This window comes from Micropterus salmoides, unplaced genomic scaffold (assembly GCF_014851395.1).
Source record: "Micropterus salmoides isolate LMB-PRFRI ecotype aquatic unplaced genomic scaffold, ASM1485139v1 Ms_hic_scaffold_19, whole genome shotgun sequence".
Lineage (NCBI taxonomy): Eukaryota > Metazoa > Chordata > Actinopteri > Centrarchiformes > Centrarchidae > Micropterus > Micropterus salmoides.
Window position 1 is genome coordinate 3,491,466 of NW_024041039.1, and position 18,569 is coordinate 3,510,034.

The 18,569-nt window shown below is 43.1% G+C and overlaps 1 pseudogene; it reads right to left on the reverse strand.

Annotated features, from left to right (window-relative positions):
- The window catches only part of LOC119910474, a 68,760-nt pseudogene that overhangs the window by 24,001 nt on the left and 26,190 nt on the right, over positions 1-18,569 (reverse strand).

An 18,569-nucleotide genomic window follows, 5' to 3' on the forward strand; every position in this document is an offset into this window, starting at 1 on the left:
TTGCAGCCACTGCAGCCGGTTCACTGCACGGATTCCAAAACTCTCTGGACCTACGAGTCATTTCAACACTATAATATGTGAAAATAGTGCCCATGTTTAAAAATACAGAAACTGTCCTTTAAGAAAGACAAACACCACACCTTCACAGTCCGACGGCTCTGTGCTGCCCTCCTCCTGGTCCGACAGTCGGTTGAATTTATGGCGTCGGCTCAAAGCCAGCTGAGTCTGCTCGCCGGCGTCAGCTGCCGGGGTACGAAAACTCTGCGAACGCGACACTGAGATCTCAAACTGCTTCAGGACCTCGTCTTCACTGTCAGAGGAGCTGCTGGCATCATCTTCATCGTCACCGTAGCTATTCACTGGAGGGAGGAGAAACATAGGGAGACGAGGAAGTGACAAAGAGGAAAAGCTGGGAGAGTAAGAAAAGAAAAGAGGAGAGGAGAGGAAGGGAAGGAGGAAACAAGGAAGAAAAGAGAGGATAGGAAGAAAGGGAAGGAGAGGAGGAAACAAGGAAGAGAGGACAGGAGAGGAAGGGAAGGAGGAAACAAGGAAGAAAAGAGAGGATAGGAAGAAAGGGAAGGAGAGGAGGAAACAAGGAAGACAAGGGGGAGAAAGGAGAGGAGAGGAGGAAACAAGGAAGAGAGGACAGGAGAGGAAGAAATGGAAGGATATGAGGAAACAAGGAAGAAAGGAGAGGAGAGGAAGGAGATGAGGAAACAAGGAAGAAAGGAGAGGAGAGGGAAAAAAGGGGATGAGAGGCGGAAACAAGGAGGAATGGAGAGGAGAGGAGAGGAAGGGAAGGAGATGTGGAAACAAGGATAAAGGAAACAAGGAAACAAGGAAGAAAGGAGAGGAGATGAGAAAAAGGGAAGGAGATGTGGAAACAAGGATAAAGGAAAGGAGGAAACAAGGAGGAAAGGAGATCTAGATTGAAAGTAAGCATAAAAACACTTTTGGCCCTTTAGAACTGATAACAGTTAACCTCGAGATTGAATTTGTGATTGGACCAAGACCATCTCCTGTACAGGGTCTTATAGGGTTGTTCTGGTCCTCACTTTGAGACCCCCTCCTGTACAGGTTGTTAGAGGGTTGTTCTGGTCCTCACTCTGAGACCACCTCCTGTACAGGGTCTTAGAGGGTTGTTCTGGTCCTCACTTTGAGACCACCTCCTGTACAGGTTGTTAGAGGGTTGTTCTGGTCCTCACTTTGAGACCCCTCCTGTACAGGTTGTTAGAGGGTTGTTCTGGTCCTCACTCTGAGACCACCTCCTGTACAGGGTCTTAGAGGGTTGTTCTGGTCCTCACTTTGAGACCACCTCCTGTACAGGTTGTTAGAGGGTTGTTCTGGTCCTCACTCTGAGACCCCCTCCTGTACAGGTTGTTAGAGGGTTGTTCTGGTCCTCACTCTGAGACCACCTCCTGTACAGGGTCTTAGAGGGTTGTTCTGGTCCTCACTCTGAGACCACCTCCTGTACAGGGTCTTAGAGGGTTGTTCTGGTCCACTCTCTGAGACCACCTCCTGTACAGGGTGTTAGAGGGTTGTTCTGGTCCTCACTCTGAGACCACCTCCTGTACAGGGTCTTAGAGGGTTGTTCTGGTCCACACTCTGAGACCACCTCCTGTACAGGTTGTTAGAGGGTTGTTCTGGTCCTCACTCTGAGACCACCTCCTGTACAGGGTCTTAGAGGGTTGTTCTGGTCCACACTCTGAGACCACCTCCTGTACAGGGTGTTAGAGGGTTGTTCTGGTCCACTCTCTGAGACCACCTCCTGTACAGGTTGTTAGAGGGTTGTTCTGGTCCTCACTCTGAGACCACCTCCTGTACAGGGTCTTAGAGGGTTGTTCTGGTCCACACTCTGAGACCACCTCCTGTACAGGGTGTTAGAGGGTTGTTCTGGTCCTCACTCTGAGACCCCCTCCTGTACAGGGTCTTAGAGGGTTGTTCTGGTCCACACTCTGAGACCCCTCCTGTACAGGGTGTTAGAGGGTTGTTCTGGTCCACTCTCTGAGACCCCCTCCTGTACAGGTTGTTAGAGGGTTGTTCTGGTCCTCACTCTGAGACCACCTCCTGTACAGGGTCTTAGAGGGTTGTTCTGTCTCAGCAGCTGACTGAGGAGTCACGAGCTCGCAGGTCCAGCTTATGCTCGCTCGCTCTCACTCTCTTCTCTCTCTCTCCTGTGAGCTTGGTGGAGGGTCGCTCCGCTCACAGCACAATAAAACCATAACTGGATAGCAACAGCTGAATGGATGAGCGGTGGCGTGATCGGACCCTCCTCTCCAAAGTGCAGGTCACTGTCGCTACCTGAGCGATCGCCATGGTTACCCACAGGGCAGGAAGCTGTCTTCTGGGTGGGCGAGTGGCGGCTGATTGAGCTGTTAACAACTGTCGTCTAAAGCTATTCACAGACACTTCTGTCAAGAATTATAAAAGTAAGATTTAACAAACCGCTGTGCTCTTTAAGGAGCAGGGCTTTACTACGCATGAACTACATACTATCACTACTACTTGATTCTCTAAATACCCCTAAAATACTCCTTTAAAACCCTTCGGATAATGCAAGAAATTAGGTAAGCTTATTTATATATATATATATATACACATATATATGCATGTATATCAAGGATTAAAGGACTTACACTGAACAAAATTAGAAATGCAACACTTTTGTTTTTGCCCCCACTCATCATGAGCTGAACTCAAAGATCTAAGACTTTCTCTATGTACACAAAAGGCCTATTTCTCTCATATGTTGTTCACAAATCTGTCACAATCTGTGTTAGTGAGCACTTCTCCTTTGCCGAGATAATCCATCCACCTCACAGGTGTGACATATCAAGATGCTGATCAGACAGCATCGGTGTTACACAGGTGTGCCTTAGGCTGGCCAGAATAAAAGGCCTTAGGCTGGCCAGAATAAAAGGCCTTAGGCTGGCCAGAATAAAAGGCCTTAGGCTGACCACAATAAAAAGGCCTTAGGCTGGCCACAATAAAAGGTCACTCCAAAATGTGCAGTTCCATCACACAGCACGATGCTACAGATGTCACAAGTTTTGAGGGAGCGTACAGTTGGCATATTGACTGCAGGAAGTCCCACCAGAGCTGTTGCAGCTGAATTGAATGTTCATTTCTCTACCATAAGCTGTCTCCAAAGGCGTTTCAGAGAATTTGGCAGTACATCCAACCGGCCTCAAAACCGCAGACCACGTGTAACCACACCAGCCCAGGACCTCCACATCCAGCATCTTCACCTCCGAGATCGTCTGAGACCAGCCACCCAGACAGCTGCTGCAACAATCGTTTTTTTCTCCACAAACGGTCAGGAACCGTCTCAGGGAAGCTCATCTGCATGCTCGTCGTCCTCATCGGGGTCTCGACCTGACAGCAACTTCGCACAACCATTGAAGAGGAGTGGACCAACACTCCACAGGCCACAATCAACAACCTGATCAACTCTATGTGAAGGAGATGTGTTGCACTGCGCGAGGCAAATGGTGGTCACACCAGATACAGACTGGTTTCCGGACCCCCCTACTCGAAAATGTCCATTGAAACTGTACATTTTCGAGTGGTCTTTTATTGTGGCCAGCCTAAGGCACACCAGTGTAACACCCATGCTGTCTGATCAGCATCTTGATATGCCACACCTGTGAGGTGGATGGATTATCTTGGCAAAGGACAAGTGCTCACTAACACAGATTTTGACAGATTTGTGAACAACATTTGGGAGAAATAGGCGCTTTCACACCTAGACCGTTTTGTTTTGTTCCGGAACAGATACTTTGTTCTGAATTAATTTAAATACGTCACTTGTGTTCACATCGCAATGTTGTAAAGCGGTCCAAATCGCACGCCCTTCCAGGGCTTTCCTTACGCCATTACGTCACTACCTCATGAGTGCAGGTCGCGTATTCCATTGTGGGACATCTCCATGACAACAGTAACACAAGAGGTGAAATAGATGTTTGGTCGGAACAATACATCTCCCGGATGTTGCACACCACACACAAGAACACCGAAGTCTACGAGAGGGTTAGTGATAAAATGAAAGTGAGGGGTTGTGAACGTTCCGTCGAGCAGTGCCGCAAAAAAGGCAAAAAAGCACTCCGACAGCAGTACTTAATACAACCACAACAAAATATCAAAACAAATTAACAAAATACGCTGCTGAAGCTCCGTGTTGACAAACGATCTTTTGGCGTCGGTTGCAAGGCAACAAATTAATGTGTTCCGGTTCATTGGTCGGCTGTGTTCTCACTGCAAACAAACTGCTCCAGGGTTCGGATAGAATCGAGCCGAGGCAACGTCTTCTAGGCGATCTCGGCTCGGTCGTTTTGTTCCGGTTCAGAATGCGATTGTCGTGTTCACATATTACCGAACGAACCGAGCAAAAGGGGAAACGTGTCGCAACAACATCTCCAATCGATCCAGGTGTGAAAGCACCCTTAGATTTTTGAGGTCAGCTCATGATGAATGGGGGCAAAAACAAAAGTGTTGCGTTAATAATTTTGTTCAGTGTATGTCTCAACAGGACCTGGAAAAACCTGTCCTGTCCAATTTATCTTCAGTCTAATTGATTACTGTAACTGTGTCTTTACAGGTCCTAAAACATGGATCAGACAGCAGCAGCTGATTCAGGACGCTGCGGCTCGAGTCAGTTCAGCTCTGAGGTCTTTACACTGGCTTCCTGTCTGTCAGAGAATTGTTTTTAAAATACTGCTGCTGGTTTATAAAATGGATTTGGAATGAATGGTTTAGGGCAAAATACATCTACACCATGAACCAATCCAGATCTCAGATCGTGTGTGATCAGGTCTGCTTTCTGTCCCCAGAGTCAAAAGTAAACACGGCATTCAGTTTTTAAGCTCCATTTATCTAAAAACAAACTCTCAGGTCTGCTGAAACTCTCAGTTCTTTTAAATTAAGGCTGAAGACTTTCCTGTTTGCCTTTAATTAAATCACATTTAAGACTTTTAATTTATAGGTTCAATGCAGTGTATTTTACTGTCCTGTTTATCTTCGCTTTATTTTCTATTTAACTCTTGTATTTAAATGTATTTTATATTACCATATGTTATGCAAAACCCTTTTAATTGTTGAAATGTGCTATTCAAATACTTGCCTTGCCTTCCTTGTACAAATGAAACTATTATTATTAATATTTAATCACTTTCCAGGTTAAAAATACAGCTTCACATGTACTTTGACTGAACATGGGGTTGAAAACATGTACGTTAAGCGCCCCTACCTCGTCCTGTGAAGATCCAGAGGAGTCTCTGAGCTGTGAATGTCACGGAAAGACTCCGAACAGGATGTGTTGTTTGTTCAGGAAACCAACTTGAAATAGCAGAGACTCCACCTGCTGCAGGTGAGATCCAACAGTGTTTGCTCACTGTTTAACTCACAGTCTCCACCTGGACTCAACCATCCTGGTTCGAATGTCACTTTTCCTTAATTTTTTATTTAATTACAAAGCATCAAAACTCTGAAATGTTCAGTCAATGCTGTACAATCTTTTTTATTCAGCAAAATAAGACTTTGACCTTTGAGTTAAAATGACTCAGCCAGAATTAATTTAGTGTGCAGGATTTACCCTCTTCAGCCCACATGGAGGAAGGAAGGAAGCTCTCACTGCTGCAGTTTATAAGCATCACTGTCAAAGTTGTTTTTGTATAGTTCAAAACGGAAGTGCTACTCCAATCAGAAGTAGTTTAGTCTCATATTTGTTTGGTACATAAGCTACAGCCAACAGCTGGTTAGCTTAGTTTAGCATAAGACTGGAAACAGACGGAAGCTACGGCTACGTTCAGAACTTTATAACAGTGTGAACTGACCAAGTCACACGGGCTCCAGTTCGGATTTGGGGCCCTTTCGTATGTGGTCTAAATCAGATGCAGGTCTGCCACCTCAGTCATGACAGTAAGATTGGAGTTCATGCGACTCTGAAGTCACTCTGGAGCGACCGTCTTCTCAATTCTGCGTCACGTGCATGCTACTTTATCTCAGAGAGAGTTGTGTGGCTTATATGCTCTGTACAGGGCCAGAAACTGTAATAGATGCAATGAAAAGGACACAAATTTGTGAACATTTGTCATAAACCGAGAGAATTGGGACACCAGGAGGAAACCGGGAGAGGGTGATGAAAATCCGGAGGGTTAGAAAGTATGCACTAACATCTGTAGCCTCTATGTTTATGACAGCGTGCTGCGTATGAAGTTGTATTATTCTTTAGCACATTTTCACTTTCTTCCTGAGACTGAGATGAGAAGATCAAGTTTAAAAGTCTGGAGTTACTATTTTTTGACAGACAACTGTTCATCTGTCCGCTCAGTCCTGCAGTGTCTCAGGTTAGCTGATGTGGTCTGTGAGCAGAGGTTTTGGTGTCTGTACAGGCACGATGGTACCAAACCTGACAACTTAGCTGTGATGACAAGACTTCAGGAAGCTGGTCACCATCACAGCGTCTCCCAGAAGCAGGTGCGCATTCGCAGAGTGCAATGTGGGTTTGTTTGGGTCAATGACAACACGGCGGAAGACGGCGCTGCCGAGATTTTTCAGTCACTCTGAAGTCCGGTCGTATTTTAGTTTTTATGAGAGCGCTGAGGGAAACTTGATTGAAGAAAATGACCTTAGTGAACGCAGGGTGAGTTAACATTTTAGCTTTGGTTTGTCTCTCTGACTTGCTAATAAACTGAAGCTCTCTGTGTTGCTCTCTCAACGCTACACATTGTTCTGCTGCTGTGTGCATCGTGTGTCGGCAGAGTCTATTCGTCCACTGCACATGAGAACACGTTACGCTGTTCAGTCAGCCAACCAGCAGATCTAGAAACGCTACAGACTCCTCTGTATTTACATCAGTTTTGGGGCTCATTGCAGTTACTATCACTGTCTTCTGAAGACTTATTTGTTTTCATGTAATTGTCCACGGGGTCATTGTATTACCTATATAATATGAAATATAAAATCTTGATAATGCACACTGTTTGATTTTCATATGTTTACAAAAGGTATTTGCTGTTATTTTATTTTTTATGCAAACAAAATGGCAACTGTAGTTTGTAGTTTTCAATATAAAACTTGCTGAAATGGTTTCAGTGTGTGTTTCAATACATTTTAATATTTTTTGGCACATTTTTACAATACCGTGATAACACTGATAGCCGTGATAATTTTGGTCACTATAATCGTGATATTAAATTTTCATACCGTTTCATCCCTAATTTCAACCAGGCTTTATTTCAAGTTGGCATGCTAGCGAAACTTACTAGCACGAGTACCGTTAGGAAGCTACCGCTAACTTCCTAGGAAATTACTGAGCCGTTAAATAAAGTATTAGCATTAAAACTAGTTCATGACACAAACCCTTTTTACCAGACAGGGCGTCAAAAAACAAACTTTGTCAGCCCTGATTTAATGTATAGTCAAATCAAATTACTAGAAACCCTACACACAAAAAGACAAGACACAAAAAGAGCAGTATGATTGTTCAATTTAACATCTTGCTGTCCTTTAGTGCCCTTTGCTCCGGGTGCCAGCAGTGTTTGACAAGTGGGCGTGTCGTGGGAGAGGAATAGTTTTACTGGTTGACAAAAAAAGAGAATAAAAACTACAAACTCTGTCTATACTTTTTTGTCTCTTTTTTCTTTCAAGGTTGTATAATGTTAATATTTTCATTGTGAGGTGCTGCAGAGCTCTGTGGCAGTATGTGGCTGACTCACTCAACTCTTTCTCTCATGCATACAAACTCGCCCACAGAAACCACTGTACAAACACAAACTCGCCTACGTTCTCTCCCTCTTACAGAACAGTTTAATTGGAGTCACAATGCAAACAACTAACTCTCCCTCCCCTCTTTCCTACTGAGATGTTTCAGGTTATATAATAGGTTAACCTTGACTAGAAAGCGACGGCGCTTGTTTGTGAATACACTTGAAATACACAGACGTGTACAGTTCTGTTGGTTGTCACTGAGATGCTCTAAAATTTAGTTCAACAGTCTTATTGTCTTCCTTCATGAGAGCGAGATGAGAAGGTGGATCTCGTTATGTAGTATGGAAATAAGACCTGTATTCTTTTTACTGTCAAGTGGAAGCACCTACAGTTGATCAGAGCTGCCGGAGCTTCATGATGATGAAGTCCAGTTGCGCCAGTTGAAAAACAAACACTAAACAAAAATATTACATATGAATATTTAATCCTGTAACTCTTTAAAGTGAAGATATTTGGCTCTTTGTAACTATCTCAGATGTTTTTTAAGGCAGTTTTAGTGTGTGGTAACCATTTTGAAGCCGGGTCAATCATCAGATGGCGGGCCAGAACAGAGTCAATTAACTCTTCGCTAAGCCACGCCACGAATACGCAGCTGGCCAATCACAGCGCAGTATAGGACTCACTAACTGAGGTTCGACACTCGCATGGCTGCGCTCCATTGACTCTAATGTTTTCTAGCTTTCTTTTGCTGTATTTCTCCAAGATCTGGTCAAACGCTGTTCCTGGGTCACTTGTAAGTTTGTCTCACAGGTCTGACAGTTTGTCAGACTTAGCAACAGTAACTAGGGGGGGGGCTTAGCGAAGGGTCAATTGATAATTTATAATTCAACATTTCTAGTGTGTCTGGTTAGCTCAGTTAGTAACGCATAGGAGTCCAGTTTGAAGGGTTGTGTGTTCAATTCCCACTTGCTGCTAGTATAATTTTTGTTCCTTTTCAACAAATTGATTATGAAGAGGTCGTTTTACGTGTTCACAATTAAACATGTGCGGGAGTTTGTGACTCCCCCGGAATGGTCCACATCAAGCTATGGACGCTTATTTTCATTTCCCCAGTGTCTCCTAGCAGGAAATTCCGGCTTTTCCCACTCAGGGGAATCCGATCTCAAGGTTTTCAAAGTAAAAGCTCTCAATTAAACACGACATAAAGTACTGCTGCAATTATATATTATTATATTTTGTAGGCACAATAACTTAAGAGGAAGTGATTATGAGTGACTTTTGCTGTCATGACTGAGCCAGCCACTATAATGTTTTTTCTGTGCTGCTATCAAAGTAATCTGGCCACTATTGCCGACCACTGCCCTAAAACATTATGGTCTCTGTTCCTCTAAATGGGACCATAATTTACTAAATGAACATCATGCTGTGTTGAAGAAGACTTGAAACTAACGACTGAGACCAGAAACTCATCAGGAAAGTGTTTACTGAGGGAATAAATCAGCTGAGAAGTAGAAACATTTTCTCATAGACTTCTATACAATCACGCTTCTTTCCGCAGCCAGTGCAGTCGTCCCCTGCTGGCTGCTAGAGAGAACGCAGGTTTAAGCCTCTTCAGCATTGGCTTCCCTTTTCAGACCCGGAGGTTCTCGCTTTGTGGTAAAAAAAACAAAAATATATGTTACTGTTGTGACTGTGTGGAGCTTGACCTGGACTCATGTTAGATTCCTTATTATCATCCATGCCAGGCAAGAAAACAGGAGGCTTCCAGGACACTTGTGGAGGTGTTTCAGGCATGTCCTGTCTGGCCCCTGAATGGCCTGGGATCCCTGAGGACGAAGCTAGGTAAAAGGAGGTATAGGTTTGTTTGATCTTTTTATTTTTAGCATGAACCGAACCCAGATAAGCATCAGAAAATAGGTAAAGAAATAATTGATATTTCCCGACCTGCCACCGCTATGGTTAACAAACTACGAGCTGACTGCTGTAGGAACTGCCCACTCACCGAGCCCCTGGCGAACACCCACTCGTCCTTTCCTCCGGCGGGCGTGCTGCTCCAGACAGGGCATTCCACCGACACGTGCGAAACACAGCTTCTTGTTGATGAAGAGGAAGAGGACGGCCAACGCCACGATGAAGACGCCCACCGCCGACAGGAAGCCGATGGCCTCTGGGGTGACTGGCAGGAGGAGGGAGAGGGAGAGGGGACACACAATGACACACTGATCAGACCACACAAACAGACAGTCTGGATACACGCACACACACACACACACAGTACGCATGGTACATGTGATACACACAGACAGAATGAGTGATACTTTAGTATTCGAGTTACCCTGAGTGCCTTGCTCAAGAGCAGAGTCAGGGTAAAAACAGCAGCAGGTTTCCTGGGCTGAACCAGCAGCTCAAGAGCACCTGCCTGACTTTTATCAAACAAAAAAACATAATTTAGTGTTCACCAAGATATAGTGCATTTTTTCCCTTTACTGTGACACTTTTTCTGCCTCTCTTTAATATGAATTTACAGCACCCACTACTGACCTTCACTGACTCCCACCCCCCTTTGTTAGTGTCAAGGCCGTCACTTTGGTGGTGGAAATGTGGTGCGGACATAAGGGCTCAGATTAGGAGTGTGAGCAGACACTTAGCTCACAAGACGTGACAATGCACAATATTGGGTTCAAGAAAACAAGACGAGAAGATATTTTAACGCCATTTTTAAGAAATATTCAATGCTGAAATATAGGGCAGAACGATTTGGGGAAAAAAATCTAATTGCGGTTTTTCTGCCAGCACAGAGCAGATGAACCGGGCAGGAAGTCAGACACAGAACGGCACGGAGAGTCCGGTCGATTTTCAAAATAAAACATGCTGTGCAGACACCCCCGATTGTATATCAACAATAATAACACTGTAAATACGTAGCCTACTTAACCATGGTACAAGCAAAAAGATCAAGGACAACTGAACTAATCAACAACATCTGAACAAGTCAGCAATTATCCCACGTTTTCCTCCAGTTTCGCCCTGTATATATATATATATATATACATACACACACACTCATACTCACCTAAAGGATTATTAGGAACACCTGTTCAATTTCTCATTAATGCAATTATCTAATCAACCAATCACATGGCAGTTGCTTCAATGCATTTAGGGGTGTGGTCCTGGTCAAGACAATCTCCTGAACTCCAAACTGAATGTCAGAATGGGAAAGAAAGGTGATTTAAGCAATTTTGAGCGTGGCATGGTTGTTGGTGCCAGACGGGCCGGTCTGAGTATTTCACAATCTGCTCAGTTACTGAGATTTTCACGCACAACCATTTCTAGGGTTTACAAAGAATGGTGTGAAAAGGGAAAAACATCCAGTATGCGGCAGTCCTGTGGGCGAAAATGCCTCGTTGATGCTAGAGGTTAGAGGAGAATGGGCCGACCGATTCAAGCTGGTAGAAGAGCAACTTTGACTGAAATAACCACTCGTTACAACCGAGGTATGCGGCAAAGCATTTGTGAAGTCACAACACGCACAACCTTGAGGCGGATGGGCTACAACAGCAGAAGACCCCACCGGGTACCACTCATCTCCACTACAAATAGGAAAAAGAGGCTACAATTTGCAAGAGCTCACCAAAATTGGACAGTTGAAGACTGGAAAAATGTTGCCTGGTCTGATGAGTCTCGATTTCTGTTGAGACATTCAGATGGTAGAGTCAGAATTTGGCGTAAACAGAATGAGAACATGGATCCATCATGCCTTGTTACCACTGTGCAGGCTGCTGGTGGTGGTGTAATGGTGTGGGGGATGTTTTCTTGGCACACTTTAGGCCCCTTAGTGCCAATTGGGCCTGGTTTAAATGCCACGGCCTACCTGAGCATTGTTTCTGACCATGTCCATCCCTTTATGGCCACCATGTACCCATCCTCTGATGGCTACTTCCAGCAGGATAATGCACCATGTCACAAAGCTCCAATCATTTCAAATTGGTTTCTTGAACATGACAATGAGTTCACTGTACTAAAATGGCCCCCACAGTCACCAGATCTCAACCCAATAGAGCATCTTTGGGATGTGGTGGAACGGGAGCTTCGTGCCCTGGATGTGCATCCCGCAAATCTCCATCAACTGCAAGATGCTATCCATCAATATGGGCCAACATTTCTAAAGAATGCTTTCAGCACCTTGTTGAATCAATGCCACGTAGAATTGAGGCAGTTCTGAAGGCGAAAGGGGGTCAAACACAGTATTAGTATGGTGTTCCTAATAATCCTTTAGGTGAGTGTATGTACACACACACAGACACAGTACAGGCCTAGTTTATATTGAACCAACTTCATTCCACAGTAGCAATAGAAGAAAGACTAAAAACCTGCTCCAAACAGTGTGTATGTGAGAGAGAGCTAAATCAGACACACAGAAACTCTCCTACTCATTGCATTTATTCATTTAGCTGATGCCTTTATCCAAAGTGACTTACAATTGCTCTATATGTCAGAGGTTGCACGCCTCTGGAGCAACGAGGGGTTAAGTGTCTTGCTCAGGGACACATTGATGGGTCACAGTGGGGGATTGAACCCCGGTCGCTGACACCAAAGACACTTATTGCAGCTAAATGTATGGCCTCAGGTGAAGATACCAACGATGGTCGTTCAGTCTTGGCCACAGGTAGTCTTAATGACTGTAACGACTGTCGTCACAGCAACAAGGAACACTAACGAACCAGCGGTATCGATGACCCGGGCCAACGACCCCACTGAGGTTAAATAGCTGAGTTTCCCTGCCAGTCAGTCAGAACTGAAGAAGTCCTTTGGATGAGGGACGAAACGTCTTCCAGTATCTTCAACCAAGTCCAGTTGCCCTTGATTTTAACCTTCGTTGGATAACTACGACCTGGATGACTGAGAATCTTCATAGACAAAGGCCTACATTGTGTTGTTGTTGTTTTTATTCCTCTTTCTTTAGTTTTTATAATGTAATTTGTGCTCTGGCAACATCGCAACCTAAAATTCATGGCAATAAGCCTGAGAGAGAGAGAGAGAGATGTATGTATGATGCTTTAGCAATATTGTTGTTACACATTCATGCCAATAAAGCTTATTTGAATTGAATTGAGAGAGAGAGAGAGAGAGAGAGAGAGAGAGAGAGAGAGAGAGAGAGAGAGAGAGAGAGAGAGAGAGAGAGAGAGAGAGAGAGATCTTATTTCATAGAAACAGGTTTCTGCCATTACATATCAAAGCATTCCTCCATTACAACTTTTTGCAGGAAGAGTGCAGAGACATGAAAAATATTGTTAAGATCTAGCAAATATCAAAAACTCCTGGCCAGACTGAAGAAGGTAAGTAAAAATGTAAGACAGAAAGCAGGAGAGAAAGAGTAAGAGGAATCAGAAGAGGGAATGCAGACTGATGTAAAAACAGGTTTCCAGCTGCTCCTTAAAAAGTCTTAACATCAGGGAAATTAAGATCATAAATAGTCTTAAATTTACCTTAAATGTGCTGTAGGTATTACATTTGGCGATGGTGCGTTTGAGGCTAGTGGGAAAAATCAATTGGGATACAATCAATTATATTCTAACAAAAATGGTCTTGTTATGTTGTCAAAACACATTATTCCATCAATAAATCCCCAGGAACTGCTGCTGCGCCGTTTCATATTTGTCAGCAGACGTGGCTCGTATGTCATCATAACCATAATAACGCTGATTTGAATGTAAACAACTACTATAGCTTGTATTCAAATTAGCCCCTGAACTCTGACCTTTTCGAGTGACACCAAATCTGACCCAATAAGAGCTCACGTGTCCGTTTCACAGCCTTCAACAGCCAATGAGAGTCCGCGCTGTAGGAAAGGGCCGAGCCAATTGCAAGCAACTGTGCAGATGACTGGCACTCCGTGTAGCCAATAAAATTATGAAAATAAAAATATCCAGCTTTAAGTAGGAAGTTCATGATCTACCAGCAAAATAAACACATCTGCGTCAAGCTGCCGGTTGATACGGAGCGATGCAGCAGCCGCCTGCCGCCAAGAAGCGGGGCTGTTTTAGAGAAAATAAGCTAAGACATCCAATCAGAAAAACCTGTGGAAAATAGTCATTTTTCATGGGATTGGTATGAAATTTAAACTTGGACTAGGTAAGGATTTATGCCGTGTCCCAACAGTGTTTCCCAGCTAATAAGTCCCAACTAAAGTTGTCTCCATGGATTTGTTAGTAAGCATTTTCAAGAAGAAATTAAAATGAAAAATATATTAGTTTTTGTGTGTTTAAACTTATATTAATCAATTCCAGTAGCTCTTACAATCATTCTGATTTCTTTTGGGTTAGACAGTCCAGAGTGTTATCTTTAAGAGAAGCCCAAAACCATGCATATACTCCAAATGGTTCAAGAAATACATTAAATTTACTTTGGATATGTCTTGAATAGGCGTTTTGCATGAATTTTACAGGAATGTTAAGAGGTTAAAGCTCTTAAAAAGCATTGAATTTGACTTTAAAATGGTGCAAGAGCTTTGAAAAGGAAGATTTTAAAAAAAGAGAGAGAAGAGAAATCACAGAAAAAAAACACATCTGGACCAAAATAAAAAGAAAGGAGTTAAACCCAGACAGAAACCAAAATATAGAGTAAAAAAGAAGAGAGGAGAAAATTACAGGAGGAGGAGAGAAACATGCTGTGGAGATGGAGATAAATGACGAGAGAGATGTGGTGATACGAGGCGTACTACTCTGCTCTAAATACAGATGAATAGAAATACATAACGGGGGGTCGCCGTCTCTCCCGTTTCCACAGTAACATATCAGAGAGCAGAGCTGAATCGACGGGTACACATCCTGCCATAGAAAGGAGCGTAGGTGTGTGTGAGGATGTAATACTATTACACACGTTATTTATTTCATACACCACCTTTTGTTTTTCCCCTTTTCACTTATTTTTTTAGGGATTGAACCGCCCACGCTGTACAGATGTACCTTATTAATCTACTCCGAAAAACATCCCCTCACATCGCCAAGCGACACTTGTGTGTGTGTGTTTGTGTGTGGTGGCAAAACTAATGAGCAACAACAGCAGCTGGTTCCTGTAGCGACGATGCTGCAACAGCATCTGTGACATTTAACGCCTGCTGTCCAAATGCATAGGCGGCGATACAAAGGATGCACCGATCTGACACTGATATCGGCCCGATACTGACTCAAATAGCTGGATCAGGTGACAAAGAGGGGGGATCTATAAAATTTTTCATCAATGAAGTAATTTGGTGCCATATAGAAGAGTAGGAGTGTCTGTATCTGTCACCTCGCTGCACAGCGAGCCGCTAACAGCAGCTATATGGTCGGCGCAAGCTAGCTGCTGCGTGCTAGTCAACAACATTGCCAAGCAAACTCCTTTTTGTAGTTTGGCCGTGTCTTATATCATTACCTTCAGGGCACGTATATCAAGTGCGCCATGGTGCGGAGCCGAATGGCTGTCCGCAGCTAACCACTGCGCTGCGGTAACATTGTAACTAAATTTCTACAGAAAGCAACACAAAAAACAGCTGCAGGTGTCCAACACACTACGCTCGTTAGTGAGCTTCAAATGAGGCTTACTGTTCAGTTTCTCTGGACTGTCCCTCAGGATCACAACGTTAGTCCAACATCGCCGAGCGTGCTAGCCACATTAGCCGCGCAATATGCGATCGCCAAGTTAGCTAACCTTTAAAATAAACAGTAAAACAACACAAAACACGGCAACACAGCTTCAGAGTTTGAAGTCGGGTCTCGTACAGCCGATCCATCCTTTAACCGTTACAGAGCTCGTTACGGTTGTGGAACTTTTGGAGCACTCATTTATTAATTTAACACGCCCTGAAGTGTACAGTATGAATGTTGCGGCGATTGCCATCCTCCTCTCCATTTTGCGGTTATCGCGACAGCCCTACTGTTATCGGATCGGTACTCGGGATCAGCCGATATCCAAAAACACAGCCATTGGTATGATTGGTGCATCCCTAACTGATCCTCATTTGTATCAGCATTTTAGATAACAGGAAGGAGAACACAAGCTGCAGACGCAACCTAATCAACGTGAATAACATAACACAGTCCAGTTTTTTTTCAGTGTTCAAGTTAGTTCAAGTTAGTAAGAAGGTGCAGCAACATCTCCACTTCTTGAGAAGGCCAAATATTCTGGGCAACTTCCACCACTCAACAGACAGCATCCCCAGAATAGCCTCCTGCATGGCAATATGGTATTCGACCGCTACTCGAAAGCCTTGCATTTGGGTTTTTGAAACTGCACACAGCACATCAATGGATGCATTCTCCAGACTTTGTTCATCTTATGACTTTTCGTCTAGCACCACTGAACGGTCAAATATTCTACATGAGCAACACCAAAAATATGTTTTAAACTACTACGTGTTACTACTATAAAAAATTTCCAGTCAGCCGCTGTACTTGTAATGCTAACACTACTCGCCAAGGCGCTGAGATTATGCTAACATGCATGTAATGTCAAAACAACCAGTGGCATCTGACGCGCATCAAAACTAAGTGAGCCAACACGCTCGCGGTGTTTTGATAAGATGTCTTATCAGCATTTTAGCACCTTAAACCTGCATTCTCTCTACCGGTCAGCAGGGGGCGACGCCACTGTCTGCAGATAGAAGTGTGATTTTATAGAAGTCTCTGAGAAAATGTTTCTACTTCTCAGCTGATTTATTCCCTCAGTAAACACTTTCCTGATGAGTTTATGGTCTCAGTCGCTAGTTTCAAGTCTTCTTCAACACAGCGTGATGTTCATTTAGTAAATTATGGTCCCATTTAGGGGAAAGTAGTCCAGAAAGCAGGGGAGGCTTTAGGACTAGCTACTGTACCTTGTGATTGACAAGTCACTACCATGGCAACCTGCGACCGATCCGCTGGTCTGTCTATTTCACCAGCGCAGCTGAGAGTCAGCAGTTCAATTTATCGGCTTGTTTATCACTAGCCAAAATAAGCATCCCAGTTAATATTACAGTTAACATGAATTACGGATGCATTTTGCTAACAAAGCTAGTTAGGCAGCGCCACCCTCTTATCTAAATATGGTCGTATCCGGTGTCAAAATGTCAAACTCGAGGCTTCAAAACAGTAGTCCAGTGTTTCCCATTAATTTTCTTTTGATGTAACTACGGTAACGTTAATGGCCTGTTTCTGTCACTCGTCTGTGAGAAGGCGATTAAGCTAGCCGCACCTACATTTGCACACGTATTAACGCCTTTATGGTAAATCCACTGTAACGGAGCAGAGCGAGCTGACAGGCAGGTAAGAGACTTTATCCTGTCAGTTTGTCTCTTCACAAAGACAAGTGTTACAGTATGAGAGTCCTGCCTGAAGAGAGACTGTTAAGTCTTCATGTTACACCATACGAGAACCACATACAACATTATTTATCAAGTTCGGACTCTGGTTGAATTTAGCGCGAAGATACACACAACGCCCGGTTTTCAAAATAAGGTGTCTATACAGCATGGAAATAAGATTAATTGGATTATATTGGCAGAAAGTATAAAATATATTACAAGTGTCCATTAAAAGTAAAAAAAAACAAAAAACATTAAAATGTTAGGGAAATTACTTATTCTATTTTCTATTCTTTTATTCAGGGTTTTTGGGAAAACATTAAATAAATTTGTTAACTTTTGTTGCTGTTTCATCACCATTTATAGCTCTACAATGGGTTTATGATCTGATAGTTTATTAGAGCACAACATTGTTTACAAACATACCAAGTTCTTCATAGATAGCCTCTTAATTTTGCACCAAATTAATGCATTTAACTTTAAAATGTACCAATGTTTCTTAGGGGGGGTGGCATGCTTCAGGCGGACACAAACACCACTTCATGCTGCAGGATGTGTAAATAAGCAAACATTTGCTCACGTGTACGATAATATGTCAGTGTTGTGTCTACAGCTCGGGGGGCGAGTAACCTAACCTGGAGCACTTCAACCTGTAATAGAATCATAACAATACCCTTTTTTTTTTAGATTACGTGTAAGAATGTGTCTTGTGGCTTAAGTGTAATAACTGAATCTGTGCATCAATGACCTCTGTGCAATGTATTTTATTTATTTGTTACTATAAGCTGCTAATTAGATGAGATTGCTCCGACAGAAATTTGTTGTATGAACGCATGCAATGACAATAAAGATCTATCTATCTATCTACATGGAGCAGATTTGAAGAAAATGTAAAACGTTTGAGTTTATTATTTAATAGTAATGTTTTATTATGAACATACACATGAATGGACCCCAGGAAGAATAGCTAATGCCTGAGCTGGTACTAATGTGGATCCTAATAAAGAAGAAAAGAAAGGACTTCCCCCAAAACAATTGCAATCGGTGCATCTCTGGTTAACGTGCTAAATGTTGACTACATGCTAAACCTTAGCAAATTAGCACTTTCACATCATCATCATTTCATTAATATAAATATTGTCTTTTGGTGTTTTCATCTGACAACACAAGTTCCTTCTGGACAGCTCAGTTCTGTGTCTTTTTCTTCTAGTTTCCAACAACACATTTTATTAACCAGATAATAGAAACAGCAACAACAATAATGGAAGAAAAAAGATCATAACTATTATTTAACTGGGGACTAAAATGTTTACTGACTAAATAAAGGGCATGAGAAATGGCATGAAAAACAATTAAAGACACCTAAATTGTATCTGATGCTATAATTGATATTCCATGACAAAAATCTGATTTAAATACAAAACTTGAATTAATTTACAAAAACTAATCCCCCTGCTGAAGTGAGCACAGTGCGCCAGTAAATGTTTGGACGGTGTGTTCGGGTGCGGCTGTAAAGTGGAGTTTCCCCTCTCAGCTGCTC